Consider the following 27,716-nt stretch of genomic DNA (forward strand, 5'->3'; position numbering starts at 1 on the left):
TTGCGGTGGCTTCTCTTGCTGTGGAACATGAGCTCTAGAGCCCACACGCCTCAGTAGTTGTGGCACACGGGCTCGGTTGCTGTGTGGCATGTGGGATCTTTCCAGATCAGGGATTGAACCTGTGTCTCTTGCATTGGCAGGCATTACCAGTCTATTGAATGGAGATGAGCACCTTTTATTAGAAAACCAAGTGATAATTTGTTTTGGTGTTTTTCTTAGCTTTCATATACATCATTGAATAATTTAGTAATATGTACTTTAAATGAATCATTTAATTTACATTCGTAGCAGCATTATTCGTGATAGACAAAGGAAGCAACCCAAGTGTCCATCAGTGGATAAATGGTTAAACAAAATGTAGTATATACATACAATGGAATATTATACAGCCTTAAGAAGGAAGGAAATTCTGACACATGCTATACAACCTTGAAGACATGCTAAATGAAATAAGCTAATCACAAAAAGGCAAATACTGTATAATTCTACTCATTAGGTAGCTAGGGTAGTCAGAGTCATGGAGATAGAAAGTAAAATGGTGGTTTCATTTATTGTTTAATGAGTGTAGAGTTTCAGTTTTACAGGATGACATTGGTTGTACACAGTGTGCTTGTATTTAACACCACTGAGCCGTACACTTAGAAGTGGTTCAGATGTTAAATTTTATATGTATGTTCTACTACAATTAAAAATTTAAAAAATCAATTTCAAGATAGACACAAACTAATTTTTTCCCGTGGAGTAGTCTAGCAAGGAGTAGAGAAGTCTAGCCGTTTGAGAGACTTTTCCCAAGATTGTACTATCTCATTTCCTAAATATTTGGAAATATGTTGCTGGTTCAAATTGCTATGACAGGGCAGAGGGAGAGGATTCATTTGGTAAGTACTGTCTGTTCTTAAAAGGATATATAGACTGAGACAACATGGCGGTGGCAGCTTCCGCGGCACCTGGGGCCTTGGGCACTTTGCAAGCCAGCTGTGCCTGCTTGGTGGCCGCTTGCTGTGCGCGGCTAGGCGCCAGGTGGAGGCTGCCCAGCTCCTGGATGTGCCCGCGGATCGACTCGACATGGGTCCGGGGCTGGACGCCCGCGGCTGGGGGAGCGGCCTGGCAGAGGGGCTACAGTGCAGAGGTGAAGACTGAGGAGGAGCTGCGGGTGCGGTACCTGGAGGAGGAAAACCGAGGAATTGTGGTGCTTGGAATAAACAGAGCCTATGCCAAAAATTCACTGAGTAAAAATCTTATAAAAATGCTTTCAAAAGCTGTATGCTTTAAAATCCGATAAGAAAGTACGGACCATAATGGTCAGAAATGAAGTCCCGGGGATATTCTGTGCTGGTGCTGATCTTAAGGAAAGAGCCAAAATGAGTTCCAGTGAAGTTGGTCCTTTTGTCTCCAAAATAAGAGCAATGATTAATGAAATTGGGGGAACACAGCGACTGCCACGTGCCATTGGGGTGTCCCTGGAGAAAGAGCTCATCTTCTCTGCGCGTGTGCTTGATGGCCAAGAAGCCAAGTCAGTGGGCTTGATCAGCCGTGTTCCAGAACAGAACCAGGAGGGGGACGCTGCCTACAGAAAGGCCTTGGACCTAGCAAGAGAGGTTTTACCTCAGGGACCTGTTGCAATGAGAGTGGCAAAATTAGCAATTAATCAAGGAATGGGGGTTGATTTAGTAACAGGATTAGCCATAGAAGAAGCATGTTATGCTCAGACCATTCCAACAAAAGACAGACTTGAAGGTCTTCTTGCTTTTAAAGAGAAAAGGACCCCTCGCTATAAAGGAGAATAGAAGAAACAGAAATCTTTAAAATGCCAATGTAATAAATAATACTCCTGGAAGTACCTTTCAGATCCACATATGCCTCAGCACCTGGAATTGCAGTGACCAAAGTGAAGAACGAGTTATCTGTGTACTGAATTAAGTATCTGGAGTGGGCCCATATGCGTACTTTTTTCAAATATGTATCATCATACTCATTCAGATTTGTAAGCTAGTTGTGTATACTGTCAAAAACACCAATTCAAAATTAGGTATGCATTTTTAAATACCTCCTGCATATGAGGCTTTCTGTTCTTAATTTTTTTAATGTGAATAATTTATATATTATACACTCTAGGAAAAAATATTGATTGTATGTCTCCTGTGCTATAGTATGAAAATAAATTTTATTTCTATACACCAAAAAAGAAAAGGATATATAGACTTAAAGCTTTAAAAATTTCTATATGAGAGTTTTCTTTTAAAGACCATTTATTTGACTATTTATTTGTATCCATTGTTTTGTGTGCATGGTGTCTCCAAGTCAAATAATATAATCTAGAGGTTATGAAGCTAAGTAGATATAAGGTCAAGTTAGAAGATTTCTGTGTCATAATGCTAAGATGCGGGTTGAAAAGTATAGCCTACCCACAACAAAAATGTGAGGATATAAGAGCAACCATAAATCTGCTTCAGAGAAAAGAGGCAAATTGCATGCTTCAAATTGCTCCTGTTCATTTTTCTCAGAGTGATCAAATTATTTGATAACTGAAAACCATATTAGTTTCTTTCAAGTTTAACCATCACAGCCAGGCTTTCATATCCAACGTTCTTTAATTAGCTGCTGGGTTCTGAGAGAAGAGTAAGGAGAAGATGTGTTTGGATACACTTGTCTGTCTGTTTCACCAGCCTTCAGCTTTTATTTGCAATATGTTTAGAAGGGTTCTTTAAACTATGATGACAGCAGCAAAACCACATTACTGTGCATAGTTACACCATTTAGTTAAATGCTATGTAAGTGTCACATTTTCTTTAAATTCTTAATAAATTCAAAAGTGAGCAGAGTACCTGATTAGTCTTGGGTCACAGATTTTATCTTAATTATCTCTCTTATTTTATCGTATTTATCTCTTAATACCTAGCCCAGTGCTAGGAAAATAACCTATTAGTAAATGTTTGAATGAATGAATGAATGACTAAATCAATGAACTTGTACTCATTTGTGAATTGGAATAAATGCCAGTTTCATCTATAAATCTTTCTTTTATGAATATAATGTTTCATTTGCCTTCCCACGATTGATCTCACCGTTATGGATTCTGTGTCTGCTTATGCTATCAATTACTGTAAAAGAAGTATTGAAGTCACAATTGGAAATGTGAATTTGTCTGTTTCTTTTTCCATTCTCTCCAGTTTTGCTTCATATAGTTTGAATCTCTTTTTTGAATGGGCATGCATATTTAGAATTGCTATGTCTTTTTGATGAACAGCCCCTTTGTCATTATGTAGTGTTCCTCTCTACCCCTGGCAATATTCCTTATTCTCAAGTCTACTTTGTCTCATTTTAATAAAGCCACTCTACCTTTCAATAAGTAAGTAAATAAAGAAAAATGAAAGCTTTTTACCACACTTTCTTTAAAATAATTTTCTTTTGTAATAGGATTCTATAACAACAACCTTTATTTGCAAATGTGTATTTAAAGGTATATTTAACAAAAATTTGTATAGTGCTTACATGTGCCTTGTACTGGTCTCTGTAGGTCATAAAAACTCCTTGCCCAGTTTGTCCAGTGCTGTGATCTAAGGAGTTCTGAAGATTCAAACTTTAGTCGAGTTTGAGTTCGATTATTTCACAGATCAAGACACCAATTCATATTAATGGTTATATGCAACCGTTCTTTAAAGCCTTTTGGGATATTTCTTAGTACCTTGGTTGTTTGAAGTCCCTAAATAGTTACATTTTTAAAAAGTCTGAATTCACTGTGATATTTATTAAACAAAACCTGTCATCTTTTTGAAAAATAAGGAATCATCTATTATATTCAAATATAACTATAGCAGAAGGCTTAAATATGAACAGAGCACTATTTATCTTATCAGGTGTAGCTGCTTTAGAGAAGAGTAATACCTACATTTCTGTTTTTTAAACCTCATACCTTCCCTTTTCACCCAGGTAACTAGTGCTCTCACACATACAGTATCTGACAGAAATTGCTTTATTGTTGTTGTTCAGTCACTCAGTTGTGTCCTGCTCTCTGTGACCCCATGGACTGTAGCACACCCATGCTTCCCTGTTTTTTATCATCTTCCAGAGCTTGCTTAGGCTCATGTACATTGAGTCAGTGATGCCATTCAACCATCTCATCCTCTGTTGTCCCCTCTGCTTTTGCCTTCAATTTTTCCCAGCATCAGGGTCTTTCCTGATGAGTCGTTTCTTTGCATCAGGTGGTCAAAGTATTGGAGTACTTTGACTGAAGTACTGAAGCTTCTGCTTCAGTCCTTCCAATGAATATTCAGGGTTGATTTCCTTTAGGATTGATTGGTTTGATCTCCTTGCTGTCCAAGGGACTCTCAAGAGTCTTCTCTAGCACCACGATTTGAAAGCAGCATTCTTCTACTCTTTATTTTTGTGTTTTAAAAATAGCATTTATGCATTTGTTTCTTAAAATCTTGTCAAACCAGTGTTCTTACCAGGCTTTAATAGACCTGATGTGTTCAGATTTCCTCCAGCTCCTTTCTACTTCCTTTGATATTGTATATTCCTTTGTGGTAAGCAAAGCATGGTGTAGTATCACCCGTTTTGTAGAAATGGGGAAATCAAGGCAAAGGTTAATTGGCTCTTTTAGGAATGGAGGAAAGGAGGCTTTCAAATGTCACTCAGAAGCTAGGAGTTTGGTATTTTTTAATATATGTGCTGCTAAAGAGAGCACAGGAATTTGGTATTTTTATAAGGAAAGAGTATTATGGCTAATTGAGCAGACTTTATGAATTTAACTTTTTAATGCTTGATTCTACACTTAAGTATTAAATCTTTCAAGTATTATCTGTATCAGTACTAACTAATCTGCCTTTCATTATATAATGGATAGCTGATCCAGCCTTTCCTTTTAAGAAAATCCTTGATGTATTAGATCGTTAAAACAAATTCTAACATTTGGTGTTCATTAGTGTTGTGACCGAAACAAAAACATTTTAATGGTTGATCCCAGAGTATTTTGAAGTTAGTATAACTTTGCTGGAAAGGTATTTAAGCTCTAGTATCAGTTGCAAATAGGCCATGAGCCAGTTTTCAAAGCTGTTTCTAAGATACTGAGTATGTCAGACTGCAAAAAGTACATTATGTGGCACTGTGCCATGTGGCAAGGAGACAGAATGAAACGATTACAGTGGGATTTGTATCGATAATTGTGTTTCTGAGTAAGTAGTTTAAGATACTATGAAGCAAAGTTTAAAATAACTCCCTATCCTGTTCAACAGTCACTTTATTTGTTTGAAAGAGGTGTTTTGAATATAAAGAAGAATGAGAATTGTTTGAGAAATGGTTAAGACTTCAGGCTCAGCGTTTAGGATTTATATCTAATTGACCTGGCTATAAAAAACTGCGGATTATCATTTATCTAGCAAGGTAAAATAATGACTATGTAATCTCGTGATTTAAAAGGTAAAATTTTCACTGACGGTAGCTCACTGCTTATTCTTGACAAAAATATTTCTTCTTTTAAAGAATACTCAAATAATTTACTTGTGGTACATGCCAAAAAAAAAAAAAAAAAGGGCACAGTTAATGTTATATGCACATTTGAAATTGAAATTTTGTACTTCATTTGCCATCCTAATGCAAACAAGAAACTGAAGAGAGAGTAATTGGATTGATAGTAAATACAGCCTAATAGTTACATGTGTGTTTTGGCATTTAACCATGGACATTATTATTTGCAAGAGCTCTTTAAAAAAAAAAAAACTCAGTGTATTTTTTTATTCAGAGTTGTCTTCATTAGTGTAATTTTTCAATGTAAGATAAAAGGTTTAAAATTCGCATAACTATTAGATCTGTTTTCAACAAATGTTTCTGAAGCATATGTAGATTTGCAGTGTTATTCACATTACCACAATAAACATTTCCTAACACAGTCCTTTATGAGTTTCTGGTTGTTTGAACATGTTTAGGTTGTTTTGAATTATTTTTATTATGACTGAACTGATTTGTTTTCATATGTGTATTTGTGTATTTTGGCTTTATCCAGATCTCAGATAGTTTAATGCCAGTTCTGTCAGAAGATAATTTTGAAGCCTTACTCTTCACTTTTTTCCCCCTCTCTGATATACAGCTTTTTGGTTGGAAATACATTTGAGGATGTAGTATTTGGAGTGTGTGAATCACTTGGTGAGCTTCAATATTTAAAATAATTTATAGTGAAGCTGAATTTTCAGTGGCTAATCAGTATCCTTTATTTGATACTTTTACTCAAGTAAACTGCAAATTTGTCAGGTTGAATTTAAGGATACTTTGAAAAAATATTGATTTTCTATCTTTAATTTTGAAAAAATTCAACTCAGTTAAAAATTAAGTTTTAGTTTTTAGCTTATTAATGGTTTTTTGTGTTGGTTTATTATTTATTTTGTTCTCAATTCACATGATAGAACCTTGCTGTTACCATAAAATGTCATTAGATCCAAATAGGCTTGAGTAATTTTTAAAATCACCCTTATGATATTTCAGTAATCTTCTGTTGTTTCTTGAGCCTATTCTTTTGAGTGAATGTTACCTTCTGACTTTTCCTGTGTTAGCCAGTATGATTTGTATGCAGAGTAAGAGCTATGTGTGTTCATCAGGGAGAAAAAAAATAGAAGATGGATCAGTTTGTTGGAAAGCGTTTTCAATGATGTAAACACTGACATACTGACTAATAAAATAAAACTGTCATTTTTATGATGATAAATAAGTGTAGGTAACAAAAATGAGAGAGTTTAAGAACTGGTGTCAATTTCTGACACTCTTTCTATTCAAAGGTGCAGTAAAGCTGGAAATCTGTAAAGCTGTAAGAGGAGATCATCTCCCATTTTCTAATTATGGTAAATATCGCTGTTTTATGAGTAATGGCTTATATATATTTTAGATTACTTTTAAAAGTAGATACCATATGCACATGGTACAAAATTCAAAAAGAATAAAGATTGAGTATCAATCTCTCTAACCTTGCCCTTCAACCCACCTGTTCCTCTCCTTAAAGGCAACAGTAATACCAGTTTCTTAAATATCTTTCCAAAGATTTTATGTGAGTACAAGCATATATGTAAAGTGTGCATATATTTTATTTTATAGTTTATTATTCAAATTATAGTAAACTAATAACAGTGTAATATCCTTTTTTTCCTTTTCCCCCATTTAACAACATATCTTGGAGATCATTTATTTGAGAGGTGTTAATTGAGTGCCTAGTCTCTCTCCTGGGAATACAGCAGTGAACACAACAGACAAGGGCTCTGCTCCTATGGTGCTCAGGTTCAAGTGAGGAAGATAGAAGGGGAGAGAGAAAGAATACTAAAGTAGGGTTATATGGTAAAAAAAAAAATGACTAGATTAGGTGCTTAGGAAAGGTCTCTGAAGAGGTGACTTAAAAAAAATTCTCTTTAATTTAATGTATATTAAATGTTCTAATATTCAGAATACTTCTGAAGTTCATATTATTGTTAATCTTTCTTGTATTTATGAAAAACAAGTGGTGAGTGAAGTAGTATTTGTATCACGAGTTATAAGAGAGGGGCACTTGGAAGAGCCTGATGGATTTCAGAGCCTGAGATCTTCCAATTTTAGCAGGAAGAGATATGCACCCCACCATGAGGCCTGCCCATTAAAATCCTTAATGGATCTGGGGTTTGTTTTCTAGATGTTGAAAATGTTCTGCTGTTAGTGGTGATGGTTGCAAAATGTACTAAAAATGACTAAATTGTACAATTTAAAATGATCAAATTGGCAAAATTTATGTTCCGTCAATTTTATCTCAATAAAAAATTGTGTAAATAGTCAATGTAAAAAAACAAACAAGCAAAAAAAATTATTTATTTTAAATTGAAAGATAATTGCTCTATAATATGGTTTTGGTTTCCACCAAACATCAACATGAATCAGTCATAGGTATACATATATCCCCTCCCTCTTGAACCTTCCTTCCACCTCCAAGATGGAGACCGGAATGACACAAAGGGACTGGCTGATGAAGATCAGAGGAAAGAGGCTCCAGGGACTTTAGGAAGGCCAATGTAGATGGAGCATGGGAGGTAAAAGGGATTAGATGGGCAAGAGGTAGGTGGAACAGGGCCAAGGCAAAGGATTTTATTTTTAAGTGTGATGAGAAGGCATTAACAGGTTTGTTTATTTGCTCATTTGTTTTTGTCAATACTATGATACCTGCTTTAAGTTTTTAGAAGGTAATTCTGACTGCAGTGAGAATTACAGGTTGTAGATTTGGGTGTGTGCAGAGCTGCTTGGTTTCCATTGTACAGATGGATGGAGTGTATTTACTTAGTCCCCTTTAATGGACCTTTAAGTTGTTTTCATTCTTGGATTTTTTTTATATGAACAATACAGTTTGTACATTTTTAATGTACAAATCTTATTTGAAAAATTTAAAAATAATTTGGAACAGTGTTGAAACAGGATGATTCTTATAAAAGAGAACTAATAATATGCACCTAAACTTTGTACTACCAAATAAAATTTTGCAGGTGGCCAAATACCTTTACCCTGAACAGTGTAGGGGCCAGGGCAGTATCAGAAGCATTACAGGACCTCAGTAACCAGTGTGGAATGAACATTTTTGAGTCTCTCAATTTTATTTTCTTTTAAAATTAACTTTATTGAGATGTAATTTGTGTATAAAATGTTAAGTGTATAACTTTAGGTGTTTGACAGCCATGTAACTACCACTGCAATCAAGATATAGAATATTTCATCCCCTAAGAAGTTCTGTTGCACACTTGTACCTTTCAGTTTCCCCTCCTGCTGCTGGCCCCAGGCAACCACTGATCTGCTTTTGTCACAAATTTAAAACAAATGGCACTATACAACATGTCCGCTTTTGTGTCTGGCTTGTTTTGCTCAGCGTAATATTCTTGAGAGTCATCCATGTTGTATGTGTGAGTAGTTTGTTCCTGTTTATTGCTGAATAGTTTCTGTTTTATGGGTATATCACAATGCATTTATTCACTTGTTTATTAATGGACATTGGGGTTATTTCTAGTTTTTTTGGCCATTATGGATGAAGCTTCTGTGAACATTGGTGTATAACTCTTTGTATAGAGACATGTTTTCACGTCTCTTGGGTTAATACTCAGAATTGCTGGGTCACATGGTGAGCTTATGTTTAACTTGAAGAGAAACTACCAAATCGTTTTCAGAGTTGTACTGTTTTACATTCCCAGTAATTATATATGAAAGTTCTAGAGGCTTCACATCCTTATCAACTGATGATGGTGTTAGTCTTTAATTTTAGCCATTTTGGTGGTTGTGTAGTGGTGTCTCATTTGGTCTGCACCTGTATTTTTCATGTGTTTATTTTCCATCCATATAGCTTCTGTGAAATGTCTTTTCAAGTCCTTTGCCTGTTTTTGACTTGGGTTTTCTTCTTGTTATTGAACTTTTAAGAGTTCTTTATATATTCTGGATGCAAGTAGTTTGTTGAATATTTGTACTGTGATTATTTTCTTCAGTCTGTGCCCCGCCTTTTCATTTTCTTGATGGTGGTTTTTGAGGTATACATTTTTATTTTGATGAAATTGTTTACCTATTATTCTTACATGGTTTGTACTTTTTGTACCTTCTCTTACCTTGTTTAAGAGATCTTTGTTCAGCGTAGGGTTTTGAAGATTGCCTCTCAGATTTTCTTTTGGAAGTGTTATTAACGTTTTTAGCTTTTATTTTTAGGTCTGTAGTCCACTTTGAGCTGATTTTTGTATAGATTGAATATGAATTTGTGTGTGTGTGTGGTCAGTAGAAAGCTGCTGAAAATGGTTGTATACGGAGACAACTTTAGTGACAGTGTAAAGGTTGTAATGAGAGGGTGAAAAGGTGAATGGTGTGAGTTAATAAAGACCTGAACGAGAACACCAGTCACGCACATGGCATTTTAGAGATAGCATTGGATCGGGAGGAAAGATGAGGCTAAGCTTATGGTTCCAGGAAATAGTATAGCCTGTAACCAGGACTGGAATATAGGATAAGGAAAAGATTTTTGATGAATGGAGAAGGGTCCTGTTTTCACACTACTGAATTATGTGATAGCTGGATCTTTAGTCCATGTTCAACACATGCACACATGTTGGGGCATAGCCAGATTCTTAGAACATTTCTTTCTTTAACTCACTATAACCAGGTTTCTATGTTGTTACATAGTCTCCATTATGTTAATTTTTATGGCTTTACAATTTTTAAGTTTTATAGTGAAGCTACTCGGAGAAGGCAATGGCACCCCACTCCAGTACTCTTGCCTGGAAAATCCCATGGACGGAGGAGCCTGGTAGGCTGCAGTCCATGGGGTCACGAAGAGTCGGACACTACTGAGCGACTTCACTTTCACTTTTCCCTTTCATGCATTGGAGAAGGAAATGGCAACCCACTCCAGTGTTCTTGCCTGGAGAATCCCAGGGACGGTGGAGCCTGGTGGGCTGCCGTCTATGGGGTCACACAGAGTCAGATACGACTGAAGTGACTTAGCAGCAGCAGCAGCGGCAGTGAAGCTACTATATTTGCAGTATAAAAGAATGATGTTAAAAGTTGTTTCCACTGTGTTTATCTCCATCCATCACAGCATAACTGCTAATAAAATTATTCTTTCAGTTTTTGTCTAGATATGCAGACATACACTTTTCACATAAGTAAGATTGTGTTATTTTTATTTTGATTCTCCAAATTATCCTAGAAATGGCCTGTGAAAATTACTTCAAGCTGACTCGTGTCCTTTTGACATGTCCCTGGTGGCTTAGACGGTAAAGCGTCTGACTGCAGTGCGGGAGACCCGGGTTCGATCTCTGGGTTGGGAAGATCACCTGGGGAAGGAAATGGCAACCCACTCCAGTACTCTTGCCAGGAAAATTCCATGGACTGAGGAGCCTGGTGGGCTGCAGTCCCTGGGCTCGCAAAGAGTCAGACACGACTGAGCAACTTCACTTTCACTTTGTGATTGTTTGAACACTTCCTTATATTCTTTCGTAATGACATATTCTCAGCTCATTTTGCACTTTCCCTGCCTAAGCCCTGTACTCAGTCATTTCTCCAAGCATCTCTGGTTCTTTTTAGTGGAGAATGGTACTTAGAAACAAAGATCTAGATATTAACTATGATCATTGCTACTAAGGCCTCATTGTTTTTAGGTCCTATCATCATACAGAAGATGGAAATTATATATAAATATGTGTATATGCATATAGGTATATATACACACACACATATATAGAATGTACATATGTATACTTACTTTTATATCTGCCTATTTATATAAATAATCATGAGTTCATACCTATACCTTTAATTGTAGTCCAATGTCATGGGCTTTTCCCCTTGGTTTTCCTCTTTCCTTGTAAGGAAGCCTGTCTTCCATTGACTGCAGTATATTTGCTTATTTGCTCAGTTCCCTTGTACATCGCAAATCTTCTGGGTACAGATGGCCAAATTTTTCCTGCAGGACATGCCAACTCTTTTTTCTCCAGCGGCTGTGTCCAGCCCAAGGGAATGGGGAAAAAGATGAAAGAGAAGGGGGATGGGGAAAGGTCTTCCTTGTGAAATTTGGCTCAATTACCCCATTGGATTAAGAGAACTAAAGAAAAGGCCCATACAGAATTTTAAACTTAAAAATAGTAAATCTATCTTTTAAAAAATATTTTTTCTTCCATCTCACTTTTTTCTTTTCTTTTTAACATTTTAATCTTTAATAGACCTAAGATTTTAGACAGATATTTTAGGATCTAATTGTATTTTGTTTTTCCAAATGTATAGTTATTCTAGCATTAAAATTAACTAATCTGTCTTTGCCCCAGTGAGGTGAAATGCTCTCTCCATTGGATCGGAGAGAACAACATTGTTTTATGTTGTTCTCTTTCTATACTTTTATGTTCTGTTTACATGTTTGTTTCATCCATCGCATGCCTGCTAGTGGGATAGTGTAATAGTACCTTGTAGGGTGACTGTGAGCATTAGATGAGAATTGCACATAAAATGAATAGATACCAGTGATATAGTAGACACATATTAGCCGTTATTATTATCATCTCAATAGAAAATGAATCAATTTTGGGGGGGTTATTTTTAATTTATTTATTTTTAATTGAAGAGTAATTGCTTTACAGTATTGTGTTGGTTTCTGCCAAACATCAACATGAGTCAGCCATAGGTATACATGTGTCCCCTCCCTCTTGAACCTCCCTCCCTCCTCCCGCCCCCTCCCACTCCTCTAGGTTGTTACCAGGCCCTGGTTTGAGTTCCCTGAGTCATATAGCAAATTCCCATTGGCTGTCTGTTTTGCAGATGGTAATGTCTGTTTTCATGTTGCTCTCTCCATACACCCCCCTCCTCCTTCCTACCCCTCTCCCCCATGTCCACAAGTCTCTTCTCTATGTCTGTGTCTTCACTGGTGTCCTGCAAATAATTTCATCAGGACCATCATTCTAGATTGTAAAATGAATTAATTTTTTTAAAAATAGGGGAGTAAATTGCAAAAGGTAAAAGTATAGTAAGAGATACGGACATCTCTTTTTTTTTCCATAAAAGCTTAGAGCTCCTAATTTTTTATACTATGCTTATAGGAATGTCAAGAACTCATATTCTTTTTATACAGATAACTTATATTTTAAAAAAGTACAACCGAGATTAAATGATAGGTGTTGTAGATTACAAGCTCTTTGAGGGCGGAGACTATGTCTTAATTCATTTAACAGATGTTTATTGAGCACCTCAGTGTGCCAGGCCCCGAGCATAAAACAAGATATAACATCCATCAGTCTTAAGCAGCTCACAAGCTAGTTGGTGAAACAGATAAATACAAATAAATAAATACAAACACACACACACACACGCACACGGATGTTTTTAGTTGCCTTCCACTAATGTGGAAATATTTATGTCAGAACTGCACACATTCAGTCACACATTTTCCTAAACGTAAGGATGGGATAATGAGAATATTTAAACAGTGTTCTTATGCTGTCTTCCTGTGAACTGTTTCTCAAAGTGCTTATTTGACCCTCAATCCCCTACCCCCTCAACCGTATATAATATGTCACAAAGAAGACAAAAAGTCACATTTTTGGAATGTTTCTTTTGTATATTTTCTGCTTTTAAAGATCTTAACTCTATTACTGCATGTTTAGTCCTGAATAGTGAATGCATATACTGTACTGCGTATTAACAAAATGATGATGATTTCAGTACTCATTCTAATATTATTTTCTATGAATGCTTCCTCTAGTTCTGTGACTAAAATCATGTAATTGATTTCTGTTTTTATAAGATCAAGTTAATGAATTTTAAAATCCAAGCATCTGTTCTATATATGTTCCACACCTGTGACAAGATGATTTTCACCATTCACTTATAAAAGAGAAACACATTTTTAGGAAAGGGTCCCCCAGCTTTGATGCCTACGTTCTATTTTTTGCTTGGTAACCATGTGAAAAATACCAATTACCGAAACTCTGAGAAGAATGAAGTTACTTGTAAACCTAGTATTCATACAAAAAAGGCCCTCTAAATCAAAACCATACCAAGATGCAATAGACCAAATCTGTATAACATAAAACTTTCAGGATCAATGTAGCTAAAAAAAAAAATCCATGATTTGGGAAGGCAGCTTTAACAAAACAGTATTGTGAAAAATAACTAAAGTGAAACAGCTGGCAGCCAATCTGACAAACACGGACCACATCAGGAAGTTGGGGGCTCAAACCACTGAAGTGAGTATTCAGGTAAATATTAGTGGACCATTAACAGGCCATATTTCTGTACATTTTTGATAACCTTTAAATGCATTTGAAGTGTTTTGACAAGTGGAATTATGTAATTTTTTAAGATTAAAAACCTAAATTTTCAGTTGAAATGAAAATCATGACGCACAATGTTACATGGCAATTGTTTGTTAATAAAGCTGGGATAAAAACGGAAATCATGACAATTTCAGACTTTGATGAGAGTGTAATTTAGGTTTTGGTGTATGGGAGACCCTGGTTTGATTTCTGGGTTGGGAAGATTCCCCTGGAGAAGCGATAGGCTACCCACTCCAGTGTTCTTGGGCTTCCCTGGTGGCTCAGACAGTAGAGAGTCTGCCTGCAGGGCATCATACCTGGGTTTGATCGATCCCTGGGTGGGGAAGATCCCCTTGGGGAGGGCATGGCAACCCACTCCAGTATTCTTGCCTGGAGAATCCCCATGGACAGAGGAGCCTGGCGGGCTATGGTCCATGGGGTCGCAGAGAGTGGGATACAACTGAGCGACTAAGCACAGAGCTCACACACAGCGTCTATTAAGAAAGATAATGTAACAAAGTGTCACTTTCATTATTAGAAAATTTCTTCAAGAGGAATACAAATATGAAAGGTCTAGGAATGCCTTTCAAGTGGCAGAAAAACAGGTTGTATTGTGAGTATTGCTAAAAAATGTAGAGGCTGGCTTTGGGAGCAGAAAACAGGTTGTTTAAATCCTAGCTCTGCCTTTAGTCTGTTGAACAGTCTAGCTATCTGTGCTTCAGTTTCTTGAGCTGTGAAATTTATAAAATAGATCCCTTAAAGTGGTTGTGAGATTTATGTGCGTGGACACATGAAAAATGCTCAGTGTGTTATTAGCACTCGAGCAGCACTTGGTCAGTGCTGTCAATAAAGTTCAGTGTGAACACGCATGTCTCCCCTCATGCATTTTCACTCCAACTTTCTTCTCTCTGCTTACTCTTATTTTATTTTCCCCTTTCTCTTAGTTTTCTAATTTTCCCACTTCTCTTTTTACTCCACTCCCTCCTTTGTTGTTCATGCTTTCTCTCTTTTAACTCTGCTTTCTCCCACTTTACCCCAAGATTTTATCTTTGGAAATTTCCCAGCTCCTATTCCTTTGTGTGACAGACCTGGTGGCTATACTTTTTACCCTTCATAGGTCTTCCTGTATCTCTGCCTTGGGGACTCTTAAACCTGAGATCTTTGAATGTCCTTCAGAGGGCCTAAAGAACCTCTGAAATTGTATATAAAATCTTATGAAGAAGCGATTTCTAAGGGGCAGTTTCCATTGCCCCTGGTTGCTCAGAAGGTAAAGCGTCTGCCTGCAATGTGGGAGACCTGGGTTCGATCCCTGAGTCAGGAAGATCCCCTGGAGAAAGGAAAGGCAACCCACTCTGGTACTCTTGCCTGGAAAATCCCCTGGATGGAGAAGCCCGGTAGGCTACAGTCCATGGGGTCACAAAGAGTCGGACACGACTGAGCGACTTCACTTCTGCTTTTCCATAGTTCATTACCAGGGATTTAGAGAGCTTCACAAATTCTCCGAGGTTGAGAGCCATTGCTTCATGGAATATAGCAGCTACCCTCCCTTCCAGATGGTTTCTTGGGCCTTTGACCGTTTGCCTCACCGGTATTGGGGCACGTCTCTACACATGGAAAAGTGCTCACTACTCTGTTTTCTGTGCTCGGAGGGCACCTGAGATTTGTACCATAGTAATTATTATCAAGGAACTTAATTCCGAGGTGATTCATCAATTGTTGCATTACTGTGTTGTGATTTCATATTTATATGCATCAGCTTCATTTTAAAAAATGCTAGTGGTTTTAGAAATACAACATTATGTATTCCATAAAATTATTTTCCCTGTTTCAAATATTCATAACAAATGGTCAGCTTAATGTAAAACAAAGTAGATATTTCTCAATTTATTCTTATTTTCTATTTCTGGAGTCAAAGCTCAATATTCTGGAAACTCAATATTTTGAAGCCAATTGTTCAGTGAAAAAGTATATTTGGAATCAGTTATAAATTCATTAGGAAAAATATTCCATGTTGACAAGCATTTGGGGTTTCTTTTAAGCCTTTGAAGAAAGGCATGTCAACTATGACAAAACAGCAATGTAGACTTTTAGTGTTTTTTTCTAGTTGGTCAAAGAGCCAAAATTGTTTCCTTAACTAAAATCGGCATTCACATGAATCATCACAACAGCTTGAAAATTTTAGAACTCCTCTAGGAAAAGGAGATACCCAAGTATCACATTCTTCATATATCTTATCGTGTGTATAAAAGTCTAGAGAAGAAAAATATTCCTTTGAAAACAGTGCTTCTTTCATCTCTCTTGTGATTATTCTAACCTCAAAAATAAAACACCCATTTTCAAGGGCTTTGATTCTACTGGGGAGTAATCAAACCAAATTAACAAGCACAAACCCCATGTCCTATCCCACCCACCCTGTCTCTTTAAAAAATTACTGGTGACCAGCATTGGAGAAGGAAATGGCAACCCACTCCAGTGTTCTTGCCTGGAGAACCCCAGGGACGGTGGGCTGCCGTCTATGGGGTCGCACAGAGTCGGACACGACTGAAGCGACTTAAGCAGCAATCCTGGCTTCAGTTCAGTTCAGTCGCTCAGTGTGTCCGACTCTTTGTGACCCCATGAATCGCAGCACGCCAGGCCTCCCTGTCCATCACCAACTCCCGGAGTTCACCCAGACTCACGTCCATCGAGTCAGTGATGCCATCCAGCCATCTCATCCTCTGTCGTCTCCTTCTCCTCCTGCACCCAATCCCTCCCAGCATCAGAGTCTTTTCCAATGAGTCAACTCTTCGCATGAGGTGGCCAAGGTACTGGAGTTTCAGCTTTAGCATCATTCCTTCCAAAGAAATCCCAGGGCTGATCTCCTTCAGAATGGACTGGTTGGATCTCCTTGCAGTCCAAGGGACTCTCAAGAGTTTTCTCCAACACCAGAGTTCAAAGGCATCAATTATTCGGCACTCAGCCTTCTTCGCAGTCCAACTCTCACATCCATACATGACCACAGGAAAAACCATAGCCTTGACTAGATGGACCTTTGTTGGCAAAGTACCTAAGTGTCATAATTGTGTGGAACTTAGCTAACACAGTGCCATATACATACATAACAAAAATAAACCAAGTGCTTAGTAGGTGCTAGGATATTGTTGTACAGTACTAAACACGACACCTAAGGTTCTTGCCCTTGAGAAGAATAAATACATGTATATGTATATGATATATATACACACGTATATGTACATATATTTACATATATGTAAATATATGTATGTATGTCTTCATATACAAATAGTGAAAAGTGCAGTGAAGAAATGAATAGGGCCTGAGAAGGAGTCAATTTGGCTTTATAAAGCCACCTACTGATAGTTATTTGATAGAAAAGTAGAGCTCCTCCCTTAGTCCTGATTAATCTGTTTTCTGTGTCTTAATAAAGTTGATGCCAGCCCATGATTTTTGGCTGTACCACAAAGAAGGCACTCTGGTCATCCAAAAAATTTTTGTACCTTGAAACATAAAATTTGCTCTGAAGTGAAAACATGTAGATACACATTCAAGAGATGTTGGCCACAGCCTGTAGTGGGGAGTAAGGCTGGAAGAGCTTTATTATTTTTCATCACTGTGTTTCCCTAACTAGTAGATCCTTTAAACAAGGCTGAATCATAGAAGCTGAGGTCCTAGAGTTCCTGTTTTGGAAGTAGCTATGAACCCTGGGCTCTAAGGAATAATTTTAACATCACCAAAATTAGTCTGACCCTTTCACTTTTCAGGTGTAAAGTGAAGTGCTTTATTGCCCTCCTTTTGTATTAGTTGATTAGAGGGGGGGTCTTATTGCGGATCCTAAATATTCTGATCCAGTGTTTTGTTTCTTTTTTTTTTTTTTCATTGTAAATGGCTACCCATTTGAAACCTGAGTGTTAAGGAGGTGAGATAATCCCAACTTCTTGAGATAATCAAAATTTGAGGCAATAGGAGAGTAGCTTCTCTAGGATGCCAGCAATTCTGTGTTTCCTGGGGAACTGAGGAAGTTCAGTCTAAATCATTTTCAAACTTTGCTTTGTAGCTTGCTGCTGCTGCTAAGTTGCTTCAGTCGTGTCTGACTCTGTGCGACCCCATAGATGGCAGCCCATCAGGCTCCCCCGTCCCTGGGATTCTCCAGGCAAGAACACTGGAGTGGGTTGCCATTTCCTTCTCTAATGCATGAAAGTGAAAAGTGAAAGTAAAGTGGTTCATTCGTGTCCGACTCTTCGCAACCCCATGGACTGCAGCCCACCAGGCTCCTCCGTCTATGGGATTTTCCAGGCAAGAACACTGGAGTGGGGTGCCATTTGTCGCTTAGGGACCCCTTAGAGAATCCTTGGGGCTCTCAGTGGAAGTAGGTTTGTTGAGAAGGGAGAAGTCTCTGCCTGTGTCCCTCCACCCTTAGCTAGGGGGCAGATGCAAAGCAAAACAAAGAACTTGAAAACAGTAAATGAATTCTTTGTCATAGAACCTTCCTGAGATAGAGGGTTTGTTTACCAACTCTTGAGGATTCCAAATGAAAAGGAGCCTTATTAAGACCTTTAAGCTAGACTCCCATCTTCTTTTCTCTTTCTGCCATTCCTCCTCTGCCCCTCTCATCACGCAGCCCTTTTGTGCAAAGGGAAATAAGAAAAAGAAATACCACAATTGAACTTTCCACACTGTGGGAGCTGTATAATATCGGTTGGAGATGATAGATGTAAACAATTGATATTTGAAAGCGCTGAAAGTTGTGTTCTTAAATTACCTAATTAAATGGGAAAATATATTATCTTCATTAAGAATATATGTAGAAGTAACTAACATGCTGAACTATTTAGAAAGCAACATATTTTAGCAACATATTTAACTAGTGTTAACCTTCACAGGATTAGCACATGGAAAATTTTTATGTACCGGTAGATAGCTCCATGTCACCATACTTGTCAAGGATGAAGTCCTCATTATGTCAGGGCTTTCTGCTTTTTGCAGTGAATCTTAGTTGGTTGCTAAGTGCTTTCCGTGCTTAATGAAACAAAACTTAGAGAGATAATTAACTTAATTTTGCAGTGTAAAATGCTTCCTCCTCTTTATTTTCAAAACGTGTTTTTTGCCCTACCTTTTGAGGATATTTTGACTTATTCAAATTTTGCCTAGTATTAGAGTACCATAATTTATAAGCTGTAATAGTTTGTGATTTGAATGCTTTCTATCTAATATGCTTGGAATTTTCCTCCAATTAGAGGAGAGGCAAGACCATCATTCTCCAGTTTCAAACAAAAGAATGCAGCTGCTTGCAAAGGGAAAGCTAAACTAACAGAACATTTAATATTTTGAAAAATATGTCCTGGGGGAAAAGGCTTTTCTGTTCAAAAAGATATTAAATTATTTAGCTTGGCAGCTCCAGGGTGTGAATATTTTGAGCCCCATCACTGTCATTTATTTTTTTATTGCATTCAATTGGAAAAATTGAAAACTGTTCTGACATGGAGCCCTTTATTAGATCTCATATAAAGCTTTGGCTGCAGCTGCCTACATGTTACTGAGATCTGCATAGGCACATTCCATTTTTAGTGGATCAGTGTTTAATTTTCAAAATTCTCGGCAAATAGCAGAGCTGCAGCCAAAAATTCCTCCACTGAGATTCCTTCCGGCCCAGATGAAACTAATAGTTCCAAGCTGTGTTGCTGTCATTCATTACTAATCCAGGTATGGCTGCTTCACTGTTTTTAATTTTCTTTTTCTGAACTTAAAGGCAGTGTTTGCCTTTTTCCCATGAGAAGCCGGTGATAATGTGCCTGAAATTCCAGCAACTGGAGATAGTGGATCTTTTTCACACCGACATAACTAGCCTTTGTTTTAGGGCTAGTATAGTTAGGAACTTGATGATAGACATAATACAATGGAAGACAGGCTTACAGTAGGGTTTTAAGGAAAAATAAGGATGTATTAGGGATTTGTCCCAAGGTTTTGAAGTTGATGTCTTGGAAAGCAGCTGTTTGCTACCACGAGATACCCTTTGATGCCACTCGCCATTTGGGGACAGAATGTTGAATTGGGATAGACAATATATTTTCATGTTTTTTAAAGTTCTTGTTATAAAATTAGTAGAACTTTCAGAAACACTCAAAACGTTATCACCATTACCATATTGTTAAAATCAGAGTCATACTGCATTTTAACCTGTTTTAATTGATACTGAAAAATAGTGTACAAAATAAAGATCATAGAATTTGAAATTGAACAGTTCTGACTTTATCTCAGTTGGCTCTGTCCTTAGGTCAATTTTGAGTCTCAGTTTTTTCATTTGTAAAATGGGATAATAGATTAGAGATTCTGGTCCCATCTTTGAGTCGGAAAGATTCCCTGAAGGAGGAAATGGCAACCTACTCCAGTAATCTTGCCCAGAAAAATCCCATGGACAGAGGAGCCTGGTGGGCTACAGTTCACGAGGTCGCAAAAGAATCAGGCACAACTGAGTGGCTAACTAACAACAACAGCAAATTGATACTGAAAAAACAGTTTGTACAAAATAAAGATCATAGAATTTGGAATTGGACAGTTCTGGCTTTATCTCAGCTGGCTCTGTAACCTTAGGTCAGTGATAGAAGATCTCTGAGTCTGATTTTTAATTTATAAAATGGAATAATAGATTATAGAGTTAGTGTGAGGGTTAATAATATGGTAGATATAAAAATATGCCCTATGTAAGGCCTAGGGCATATTTGGTACTCAGCACATGGTATATTGTATATTTATTATAAATTACCTGTCCAGTCTGTTCATATGTCCACCCATATGCCTATTTACTTATATTTATCTTCTAGTTCTTTTTTGTTGTTGTTCAGTCACTAAGCTGTGTCCAACTCTTTGCGACCCCATGGACTGCAGCACACCAGACTTCTCTGTTCTTCACCGTTTCCCAGAGTTTGCTCAAACTCATGTCCATTGAGTCAATGATGCCATCCAACCATCTCATCCTCTGGCTTCCCCTTCTCCTCCTGCCTTCAATCTTTCCTAGCGTAAGGGTCTTTTCCAATAAGTTGGTTCTTCTCATCAGGTGGCCAAAATATTAGAGCTTCAGCAGCAGTGCTTCCAATGAGTATTCAGGGTTGATTTCCTTTAGAATTGACTGGTTTGATCTCCTTTTTGTCCAAGGGGCTCAAGAGTCTTCTGCAGCACCACGGTTTGAAAACATCAGTTCTTTGGTGCTCAGCCTTCTTTATGGTCCAACTCTCAAATCTGTACATGACTACTGCAAAGACCATAGCTTTGACTATACGGACCTTTGTAGGCAGAGCGGTCCTTGCTTTTTAATATGCTGTCTAGGTTTGTCATCTGCATATCTGAGGTTATTGAAAGAAAGTGAAGAAAAACTAAAGAGCCTCTTGATGAAAGTGAAAGAGGAGAATGGAAAAAGTTGGCTTAAAGCTCAACATTCAGAAAACTAAGATCATGGCATCTGGTCCCATCACTTCATGGCAAATAGATGGGGAAACAGTGGCTGACTTTATTTTTTTGGGCTCCAAAATCACTGCAGATGGTGATTGCAGCCATGAAATTAAAAGATGCTTACTCCTTGAAAAGAAAGTTATGACCAACCTAGTCAGGTCAGTTCAGTCACTCAGTCATGTCTGACTCTGCGACCCCATGAACTGCAGCACGACAGGCCTCCCTGTCCATCACGAACTCCTAAAGTTTGGAGTCTACGCAAACTCATGTCCATTGAGTTGGTGATGCCATCCGACCATCTTATCCTCTGTCATCCCCTTCTCCTCCTGCCCCCAATCCCTCCCAGCATCAGGGCCTTTTTAAATGAGTCAGCTCTTCACATCAGGTGGCCAAAGTACTGGAGTTTCAGCTTCAGCATCAGTCCTTCCAATGAACACCCAGGACTGGTCTCCTTTAGGATGGGCTGCTTGGATCTCCTTGAAGTCCAGTGGATTCTCAAGAGTCTTCTCCAACACCACAGTTCAAAAGCATCAATTCTTCTGCGCTCAGCTTTCTTCACAGTCTAACTCTCACATCCATACATGACTACTGGAAAAACCATAGCCTTGACTAGACGGACCTTTGTTGGCAAAGTAATGTCTCTGCTTTTTAATATGCTGTCCAGGATGGTCATAATTTTCCTTCCAAGGAGTAAGTGTCTTTTAATTTCATGGCTGCAGTCACCATCTGCAGTGATTTTGGAGCCCCCCCCAAAAAGAATAAAGTCAGCCACTGTTTCTACTGTTTCCCCATCTGTTTGCCATGAAGTGATGGGACCAGATGCCATGATCTTAGTTTTCTGAATGTTGAGCTTTAAGCCAACTTTTTCACTTTCCACTTTCATTTTCATCAAGAGGCTCTTTAGTTCTTCTTCACTTTCTGCCGTAACAGTGGTGTCATCTGCATATCTGAGGTTATTGATATTTCTCCCAGAAATCTTGATTCCAGCTTGTGCTTCCTCCAGCCCAGCATTTCTCATGATGTACTCTGCATGTAAGTTAAATAAGCAGGGTGACAATATACAGCCTTGACGTACTCCTTTCCCTATTTGGAACCAGTCTGTTGTTTCATGTCCAGTTCTAACCATTGCTTCCTGACCTGCATACAGATTTCTCGAGGCAGGTCACGTGGTCTGGTAGAATTTTCCACAGTTTATTGTGATCCACACAGTCAAAGGCTTTGGCATAGTCAATAAAACAGAAATAGATATTTTTCTGGAACTCTCTTGCTTTTTCGATGATCCAGAGGATCATCAGGCAATTTGATCTCTGGTTCCTCTTCCTTTTCTAAAACCAGCTTGAATATCTGAAAGTTCATGATTCACATATTGCTGAAGCCTGGCTTGGAGAATTTTGAGCATTACTTTAGTAGTGTGTGAGATGAATGCAATTGTGTGGTAGTTTGAGCTTTTTTTGGGATTGGAATGAAAACTGATGTTTTCCAGTCCTGTGGCCACTGCTGAGTTTTCCAAATTTGCTGACATATTGAGTGCAACACTTTTACAGCATCACCTTTTAGGATTTGAAATATCTCAACCTAGATGTCATATTAAAAAGCAGAGACATTACTTTGCCAACAAAGGTCCGTCTAGTCAAGGCTATGGTTTTTCCGGTGGTCATGTATGGATGTGAGAGTTGGACTGTGAAGAAAGCTGAGCACCGAAAAATTGATGCTTTTGAACTGTGGTGTTGGAGAAACTCTTGAGAGTCCCTTGGACTGCCAGGAGATCCAACAGTCCATCCAGTCCTAAGAGACCAGTCATGGGTGTTCATTGAAAGGACTGATGCTGAAGCTGAAACTCCAGTACTTTGGCCACCTCATGTGATGAGTTGATTCATTGGAAAAGACCCTGATGCTGGGAGGGATTGGGGGCAAGAGGAGAAGGGGACGACAGAGGATGAGATGACTGGATGGTATCACCGACTCGATGGACATGAGTTTGGGTAAACTCCGGGAGTTGGTGATGGACAGGGAGGCCTGCTGTGCTGTGATTCATGGGGTCGCAAAGAGTCAGACACTGAGTGACTGAACTGAACTGATACCTTTTAAGTATTTGAATAAATGAATCAGTAAATAAAATAGCCCTGTTGTTAACTCTGTATATCCTCATGGCTGTGACTGGTGCTTGGCATGAGGTAGATGTTGGTTAAAACTTTGTTGAAGAAATGGTTCTTTACTCTCCAGTATCTTTGTTTTTAACTTTCAAACAAGGTGAGATATGACTCCATAAGAATATTCTTGTTTTCTCCCATATACAGAGTGAATCTAGATAGATTACTCAATGAATATAAAGTCAGTCCTTTTTCCAATAAGAAAAAGTCATAAATAAAAACAAAATTACACTATAAGAAAAATAGTTCCTTTGTTTTGTTTACAAAAGCTCAAATGTGGCCTTCACCATTGAAAAGTTTCAGCATTTCTAGTTACAAAAATTGTAGCTTGCAGAGCCCGTCTGGCACATTTTTCACATTCGTCAGCTCTGGTGATGTAAAGTATGTTCTTCATCTGAACTCCCCTCCTGTACCCCCTGCCGTCAGGCAAAAAGAATTTACATTTCACTGCTGCTTGTCATTAAGCTGCTATAAACAAGAATGCTTGACGATAACTTATAAGCAAGGGACTTGAAATTTCTGATAACCTTAAGACTCATTGCCAAATTATATTACTAACTCTGTGAATAATCTGGGGAAAACAGTAGGGTTTCATTCACCTCTGCCCTCAAAGCTTATAGATTTACAATTTAGGACAGCCATTAGTGATGGTACCTCTTGAAGTGGATTTTTTTCTCCCTTAAACCTCAGGAAATGTGGTCTGTTTCTCTCTCTGATGTAATTAAAACTAACAGCTCCTTGCACATAAACTCTCAGTTTATCCCTAAAAGTTGCTTAAAAATTACTCTATATTTAATTTTTCTGTTTAACTAAAGTATGTTAGATACAGCATATGCAAGGTAATCTATACTGTAGAATTCATAATGTAAAATTTCTCATGTCATACTACCAGAAAAGTAGGAAAGAAAAAAGAGAGTTAGTTTTATGTTAAGAATGACTTTTCTATCAGATTGACTGGGAATTGATTATTTTTGTTTTAAAGAAGTTTTTCTCCAACATAGCTTCTTTAACCCTTTATGGAAACATTTATTTTAAAAAATTTCCCCCATGCATATAAGGGGAAATATCAAGTTTCCTTTAAATTAAATAGAAAAACCATGACATTTAAAGCACTTCAGTCTTCAAAGCCTATAAAGAATAACTATAGCAGTTTATATAAAGTCTTCTTTCCCAAGATTGAATTGTTGAAGGCAAGGTTTTAAAGTTTCTATGGATTCATCTCTTCTTTTTTTAAATTTGTGATAGTGTTTTGTTGCAGTCTAAAGGTTATCTTCTTTGTTGTTGTTTCAGGCTTTTTTTTTTTTCCATCCAGTTTTATTGAGATACAACTGACATACAGCATTGTATAAGTTTAAGGTAGAGCATATTGTTTTGACTTATATAAATCACAAAACGATTACCACAATAAGTTTAGTAAACATCTATTATCATATAGAAACAAAAAAAGAAAATGAAAAGACATTTTTCCCTCCAGATAAGATCTCTTAAGATTTACTCTCTTAACTTTCATATATAACATGCTGCTGTTGCTGCTAAGTCGCTTCAGTTGTGTCCGACTCTGTTCCCCCGTCCCTGGGATTCTCCAGGCAAGAACACTGGAGTGGGTTGCCATTTCCTTCTCCAGTGCATGAAAGTGAAAAGTAAAAGTGAAGTCATTCAGTCGTGTCCAACTCTTCACGATCCCATGGACTGCAGCCCACTAGGCTCCTTGGTCCATGGGATTTTCCAGGCAAGAGTACTGGAGTAGGGTGCCATTGCCTTCTCTGCATATATAACATAAAGCAGAGTTAATTATATTTATTATGTTATACCTTACATCCCTAGTACTTATTTATCTTATAACTGGAAGTTTGTACCTTTGGATTGTTCTCCCTCCCTGTCTCTACCTCCCACCACTGGTAACCACAAATCTGATCTCTTTTTTCTATGAGTTTGTTTTGGAAGTATAATTGATATACATCATTATGTTAGTTCCTGGTGTACAACATAGTGATTTAATATTTCTATACATTACAGACTGATCATCTCAAGAAGTCTCGTTATTATTTCTCACCATGCAAAGATACTACGTTATTATTGACTTGTATTCCCTACACTATGATTATACAGTGGAAGTGACCAACAGATTCAAGGGATTAGACCTGATAGACAGAATGCCTGAAGAACTATGGATGGAGGTTTGTAACACTCTACAGGAGGTGGTGATCAAAACCATCCTCAAGAAAAAGAGAAAAGAAGAGAAGGAGAAAAGGAGAGGTACACCCATCTGAATGCAGAGTTCCACAGAATAGCAAGGAGAGATGAGAAAACCTTCCTTAGTGATCAATGCAAAGAAACAGAGGAAAACAATAGAATGGGAAAGACTAAAGATCTCTTCGAGAAAGTTAGAGATACCAAGGGAACATTTCATGGAAAGATGGGCACAATAAAGGACAGAAACAGTGTGGACCTTACAGAAGCAGAAGATATTAAGAGGTTGCAGGAATGCACAGAAGCACTATACAAAAAATGCTTTAATGACTTGGACAACCACCTAGAGCCAGACATCCTGGAGTGTGAATTCTAGAGGGCCTTAGGAAGTGTTATTACAAATAATACTAGTAGAGGTGATGGAATTCCAGCTGAGCTATTTGAAATCCTAAAATATGATGCTGTTAAAGTGCTGCACTCAATATACCAGCAAATTTGAAAAACTCAGCAGTGGCCACAGGACTGGAAAAGGTCAGGTTTCATTCCAATCTCAAAGAAGGGCATTGCCAAATTGCACTCCTTTCACATGCTAGCAAGGTAATGCTCAAAATTCTCCAACCTAGGCCTCAATAGTACATGAACCGAGAACATCCAGATGTTCAAACTGGGTTTAGACAAGGCAGAGGAACCAGAGATCAAATTGCCTATGATCTACATCCGTTGGATCATAGAAAAAGCAAGAGAATTTCAGAAAAACATCTACTTCTGCTTCATTGACTATGCTAAAACGTTTGTGTGGATCACAACAAACTGTGGAAAACTCTTAAAACGATGGGAATACCAGACCACCTTACCTGCCTCCTGAGAAACCTGTATGCAAGAAGCAACACTTAGAAGTGGACATAGAACAATGAACTGGTTCCAAATTGGAAAAGGAGTGCATCAAGGCTGTATATTGTCACCCTCCTTATTTAACTTATATGCAGAGTACATCATGAGAAATGCTGGACTGCATGAAGCACAAGCTGGAATCAAGATTTCCGGGAGAAATATCAATAACTTCAGATATGCAGATGACACTACCCTTATAGTAGAAAGTGAAGAGGAACTGAACAGCCTCTTGAAGAAGGTGAAAGAGGAGAGTGAAAAAGTTGGCTTTAAACTTTACATTCAGAAAATGAAGATCATGGCATTTGGTTCCATCACTTCATGGAAAGTAGACGGGGAAAAAATGGAAACAGTGACAGACTTTCTTTTCTCGGGCTCCAAAATCACTGCAGATGGTGACTGCAGTCATGAAATTCAAAGATGCTTGCTCCATGGAAGAAAAGCTATGACAAGTCTAGACAGCGTATTAAAAAGCAGTGACATTACGTTGCCTACAAAGGTCTGTCTAGTCAAAGCTATGGTTTTTCCAATAATCATGTATGGATGTGAGAGTTGGACCACAGAGAAGGCTGAGTGCCAAAGAATTGATGCTTTTGAACTGTGGTGCTGGAGAAGATTCTTGAGAGTCCCTTGGACAGCAAGGAGATCAAGCTAGTCAGTCTGAAAGGAAATCAGTCCTAAATATTCATTGGAAGGACTTAAATTGAATCCTGAAGCCCCAGTACTTTGGCCACTGATTGAAAGAGCCAACTCGTTGGAAAAGACCCTGATGCTGGGAAAGATTGAGAGAGGGAGGAGAGGGGGCAACAGAGGATGAGATAGTTGGATGGTATCATCAACTCAATTGACGTGAGTTTAATCAAACTCTGGAAGAGACTGAAGGACAGAAGAGCCTGGTGTGCTGCAGTCCATGGGGTCACAAAGAGCTGGATACAGCTGACAGACTGAACAACACAAAGTTCTCTACACTGTGCATTTCATAATTGTGCCTCATTTATTTTGTAACTGAAAATTTTTACCTGTTTTTAATCTCCTTCACCAATCTTTCTTACCCCTACTCCCCTCTTCTCTGGCGTATACCTGTTTGTTTTCTGTATCTGTGACTGTTTCTGTTTAGTTATTCATTTGTTGTTGTTGTTGTTATTATATTCCACATCTAAGTGAAATTATATGGCATTTGTCTTTCTCTGGCTTATTTCACATAGCATAATATTCTCTAGTTTATGTTGTTACAAAAGGCAAGCTTTCATTCTTTTTACAGTTCAGCAGTACTCCA

The 27,716-nt window shown here is 37.9% G+C and overlaps 1 protein-coding gene, 1 long non-coding RNA gene and 1 pseudogene across 2 annotated transcripts in view; all 3 read left to right on the top strand.

Annotated features, from left to right (window-relative positions):
- Window positions 1-25,612, top strand: part of LOC129652882 (uncharacterized) — a 70,733-nt gene extending 45,121 nt beyond the window's left edge. The window contains exon 3 of the long non-coding RNA XR_008714827.1: window positions 25,379-25,612. This is a non-coding gene — a long non-coding RNA (uncharacterized LOC129652882). The remainder of the gene's footprint in view (window positions 1-25,378) is intronic.
- DISP1 (dispatched RND transporter family member 1) overlaps window positions 1-27,716 on the top strand; it is a 219,337-nt gene that overhangs the window by 55,689 nt on the left and 135,932 nt on the right. The window lies entirely within an intron of this gene.
- LOC129652878 (methylglutaconyl-CoA hydratase, mitochondrial-like) lies at window positions 908-2,190 on the top strand (annotated as a pseudogene).

This window comes from Bubalus kerabau, chromosome 5, assembly GCF_029407905.1.
Source record: "Bubalus kerabau isolate K-KA32 ecotype Philippines breed swamp buffalo chromosome 5, PCC_UOA_SB_1v2, whole genome shotgun sequence".
Lineage (NCBI taxonomy): Eukaryota > Metazoa > Chordata > Mammalia > Artiodactyla > Bovidae > Bubalus > Bubalus kerabau.